Below are 5,778 nucleotides of genomic sequence, written 5' to 3'. Positions count from 1 at the left end.
TGCTTGGAGTGGTGTATCTTTTATGTATAATCTCTCATTAGAAGGAGTGTAACCCTTCTCTTTGTCTCTATTCTTGGGGGATATTGATTCTATCCTCTATCTCCTATCCTTTGTAAGGATCCACTTTTCCTATTATGAGTGGTATTTTCTTATGATATGACATCATTCCTTGTGTGAAGTTGTTTGTTTACTCAAGGATTCTCTCCTATGCAAGAGGTGTGTATCCTTGACTACAATCTCTTCTTCACTTAATAATGTATGTCTATTATAAAGGAACTCCTCACTTAGGGTCAAAAGTGTGTTATCCTTCATCAAGAATCCCTTTACCTAGAAATAGGAGGAAGGTGTGAATTCTTATTCTCCTTCGTTTCTTTTGGTCAATGATGTTATTTTTGTTCAAAATCTCCTCTTGGAGGTAGGTGTCTTTGAGCAAAGATATCTAAATTGGTTCCTAAGCCTTCATCACTTCTATACACTAAATTATCATTATCTTCTTAATCCAGATCCTTAGTATAATATATTGTCTCATCAAAACTCACATTACATTATCCACAATCCATATCAACCTTTTTTTATAACATCTATATTCTTTTTCTTGACATAGATAATCCAAGAAAAATACCTTTTATCATATCTAGAATTGAACTTAAACCCAGGTTTTATTCATCCCTTTTGATGTTGCACTTTCTTCCAAATATTATGAGATGCCTAACTAAATTTGGTCTTCCTTTACATAGCTCATATGGTATCTTGGTAGTCCTTGGTCTGATTTGATCTCTATACAAAATGTATACTGCTCTCTAAACTGCTTCTCTCCAATACATATCTTACAACTTTTCTTGACTTAACTTTGTTCTAGCCATCTCTTGAATAGTTTGGATCTTTCTTTGAACAATTCTATTTTTTAACGAGTCCTAGGAGCCAAATATTGTCTCCATATCCCACATATCCCACAAAATTATTCATATATGTTGGAAGTGAACAATTTACCTTTATCTAATCTCAAGCACTTGATTGTTCTTCTAATTTTAGTTTATTTCATTTCCTTGAATGCTTGAAACTTCTCAAATGCTTTTGATTTCTCTTTGAGAAAAGTAATCCAAGTCATTCTAAAATAATAATCAATAAGCATCATAAAATAATTGTCACCTTGAATTATTTTTGTTCTCATTGGTCCACATAGATCTATATGAATCAAATCCAATGTCTTTGTTGTAAAATATTCTTAGTAGGAAATCTAGTCTTCATCTACTTACCCTCATGACCTAAATGCAACTGGTAGATGGAGGCTTCTTGATCTTTTGCATATCTCTTGTCATTCCTTTTGAGTTAATCCTTAGTACAAGATCATCAAAATTGATGTGTTCTAACCTTCTATGATAAATTCACCTCTATTCACTTTGTATGGAAAATCTATTTTTCCCATTGACTTTATTGAGATGATACACATCATTATCAGTCCTACTTCCTTCCACAACTACCTCGCCAGTATTAGTCTTCCTAATTTCACAACCCTTAGCATTGAATGAGATAATCACAAATTTGACTTACACTTAGAATATTGTGTTTCAAACCTTCTACGTACAAGACATCATAAGTATTTGTCTTTTCATCACCAAGATTCAAAGTATCTATACCAGTAATCTTAGCATTTGAGATATTACTGAGAGTCATTTCTCCTTTGTCAAACTTCTATAGTTCATGAAATTTCTCATATTACTAGTCATGTGACTTGAACATCCATTGTCAATGAGCTAGATATTTTTTTATCCCTTATGAGTATGCAATATAGTTTGAGCCACCATGGATTTATATATCCTCTAGCCTTTTGTTTTCTTCTTCCAAACTTCTTCGGTTTCACTATTTTGATTGTTTGTAGATTTTGTAACCTTGCTTCAACTACATAAGACTTGATTAGGTTGTTTTTTTTTTTTTAATAACATTTTGATTTTTATGATATTTTGGGTTTTTTTATTAAATATGAAAACACAAAAGTAAAGAAATGCAAAAGATAAAAACCTATGGCTCAATTTGGATGATGTGTCCCCTTTTGGTTTCAATTGGGGAAGGTTATCTAAACATTCAAACACATAAGACACACTAACAAGCCTACTCACATGGAATTATCAACCTTTGCATGTATGCAATAAATGATGGCCAAAAAGTTCAACTATAGGCTTTAGAAGCTCAACTAGGGCAATCCTTTATATACCACAAGGGTAAGTTGAGGCCTAAGGAAATGAAAGAGAATTCCTCCCAAACAATTGAGAGGAGAGGGTAACCCACTCTTCACCTTCACTTCTCTAAGGTATAAAGTTCTTAGAGGCTAAGCCCAAAATGACAACATTATACTAGGAAGAGGCATATTGACCCTTTCTATTTATACTCCATCAGAACATAGGAGTTGAGGTGGTCCCGTAGAGTGATCACTACTTTAGGAAGTCCCCCTAAAAATAAAAGCAAGATCCCTTATTTTTGATGCACCCAAGTCCATCGCTAGGATGCAAGAGGAGAGAATATGTAAGAAAATCTTGGGGATTAAAATGCATTTGTTCATTTTAAGTCCAAATCAAAATGTGAAAGGTTGATTTTAATCCCATTTTCAATATGTGGAAGACACACCAAGAAAGTTTATCTAAAGAAAGAAATGATTCTATAATAAATGAAAAAGATTATGATCAATTTTAGAATGTAAATAAGAGGGTCTAGAACAAGTGCACCTAAATTTAATGCTTTCACATCATATTGAAACCCCATGTTCCAATATGATGAGCTATAATCTTAGCCTTTTCAACTCATAATCAAGTATGTGAAATCATGAAAATATGATAGTCCATAGCAAAGGAATATATTGCAAAAAATAGCTCCTTATGATATTAGAAATCATAATAAAAGCCTCTCAAAAATGATAAAATAAACTTATGATTCAATGAAATATATGCAAATAAAACATAAACTCATTAGAAGATTACAATTTTATTTTTTTGCTTTTGACCTACTCAAAAAGATTTGATTTTTTTTCAATATTTTTCGCAGGATACTCCTACTAAAATGTTGAGAGCTTTCCAAAATGTAATTTGTTTAGAAAATTCCTTAATTTGAGCCCTACAGAACAAATTTACCAAAAAATACTAATTTTCAAAGATCTAATTTTACGCTAATTATTTTTCATCAAAATTAAAAATAAAAGAATAGGCCCCCCTTCAAATTTTGAGACCTTACCAAAAAAATAATTTTTTTCTATAAATTCATTGATTTACGACTAGATTTTATTTTTTATTAAAAATAATAAAATAAATTACAATTTATTCAAAATTGATGATAAAAATATGATTTTTTGATTGAAGGCTACTTATACCATCCCCAACCTATAGTAAAAAAATTGTATGAAATTTTGCAATTGTTTGAAAGATATGATAAAATCTTTGCAAACCCTAGGCTTGTGTCTTCAACCCTAGCTGCATAATTAATTAAAAGTGGAAAGAGGGATAGATTAAAAAATAAAATATTTTATTTAATTAATAGAAAAATAATAACTATTAAAAAATTAAATTAAATAAATAATATTTATTTAATTAAATAAGGACAATTTTAAGTGCTAGAACTATAAATAAAATACTTTTTATAACTTCTTAAATGAATATTATTAACAATGATATCTAAGGTATACATATTTTTTTGTTATATAGTTTATTTATTACTTTTTAATAAAAATAATTATAATTTAGACATATATTTTCCTAGAATTTATATTATTTTTTTATATATCTAAATTAAGTTTATTTATTTAGAAAGAATGAGAGAAATGACATTAATATAAAATTAAAAAAAAGTTCTAAATTTTTAATATCATTTTCTACTTTTCCATGTATGCTGAATTAGAAACTAAATATAATAATTTATATTTTTTTAAAGATTACTATAAGTTTTACATTCTTACATTTTATTTTATTTTATTTTTGTTAAGATGAGTTTGTTTGATCATGAAAACATAATCTAAACTAGTTGTTTATGTCTCATGAAATCCTTTTATGTTGTTTGGATAGAAAAATGTATCACATAAAAATTAAGGGAAAAAAAACATATATGTCATGAATATTAAAACTTGTGAAAGATCTAGTTAATATTTTACATTTGCATTGCTATTGTTGAATATATTCATTGTTATAAGGGTAGTTTATCTTTCCCCCATTCTCCTTTACACTTTTTTTTCTTTATACAAATACATATTATTCATTTGAACATTTTTCACCTTAGCTATCCTTACTCTTTGACATTGTCTATGTGCATTCACACTCATATTTTATATGATTGTTTTGCATCTTTCTACTAAGACACATTTTGTTATGATTATTCTATTTATATTTATAGTTTATTGTTTCTATTTCCTTTTCATTGGTCAGCCTTATGGTTATCATATAGTCTTTTATTTTATGTGATTACATGATTATCACTTGATATATCTTATTTGATTGTCACACAATGTTATCTCTTATATTTAAATAATGTCTTGTTGTAATTTATTTATTTATTTGATATTGTCCTTTCTCCTTACCCCCAAATAGAGGGAGCATATATTATCATTAATGTTTCTTCATGATTAAAATTTCAATAATGTACTTCTGACATTTATGATAATTTTTGTACTAGTGATAAACTAATTACCATTTTTAGATGGATTGTATTTTAACACATTTAAATCCTTTATCATGATATTTGTAGAGTATAATTATTTTCCTAGTGGTTACATTCCTTTGACATGTCGTATCTACTTTTTTATTATTCTATTAACTCTCACTTAGTAATATCTCTACCACTTTCCACCTAAACAAAATCTAATCTTTATTTATTTTACTATTTTCAAAGATGCTTTTTTTAAATTTTTGACATATGCTTCATGCTTTTGTTTTTATTTTGAGTTTGTGTGGATCACTCATTGCAAGGAGAATAATATGATCAACAAGTGCATCTATATACTTTAAGAAGTTCTATATTCTTGGAGTGTAAAAAATATTTAGTTTCATGTGAATTGCTTGTATTATTTAAACATGCATCTTTAGTTATTCTTACACAAGTTTAAGTGGGGACAAAATGCTACAAAACATTTGCATAACCATGTCTTCTTCTTATATTTTGAGCCCATGACAACTGGTTTACCTTTTATGCATCAACTAACATGTGCAAGGTGGCATATTTTGCATGGAACTTAGAAAATAATAAGTTGTCTTATCTTTTCATCACTATCACTCATCCCTAGCATCCAATTTTTAATTTCTTATTTAGGAATTTACCACCCTACTTTGGATATGTGGACGTAGAATTGACCTAAGTCATTTATGTGCTTGTAAACTTGAACCCCAAACTTTAAAATTCGAATTTCTTAAATTGGAGCTATGCTTCCATCTTTTACTAGCCATTATGAGACAATTAAAATGCAACTCCTCCTAAATTAATTTATATGATCAAAGATTATCATGGGAGCATTCACATGATAATATTGTAACAATATCATAGAGCATTGCAATTGCAGTATTTTTTTGCATCATTATGTTAGACATTATATACACTTACTTTTTTTCTTGATCTTTAGTCATTATAGTTGGGTTGATCCGCCTAAGGGTTTGATTAAATTGAACAGGGTCCTTGTAATCAAGTAAATTCTCCAAAGGTGTTTTGTATTACTGCAATTTAGGCAAACCAAAAGATCAAGGTGATTTACTTTTTGTCATCAAATATTTGATAGTTCATTTTCTAAAGACAAATTCAAGTCTAGACATA

Source organism: Cryptomeria japonica, chromosome 6 (assembly GCF_030272615.1).
Source record: "Cryptomeria japonica chromosome 6, Sugi_1.0, whole genome shotgun sequence".
NCBI lineage: Eukaryota > Viridiplantae > Streptophyta > Pinopsida > Cupressales > Cupressaceae > Cryptomeria > Cryptomeria japonica.
The sequence above is the reverse complement of the archived record's forward strand: the minus strand, read 5'-3'. Positions refer to the sequence as shown.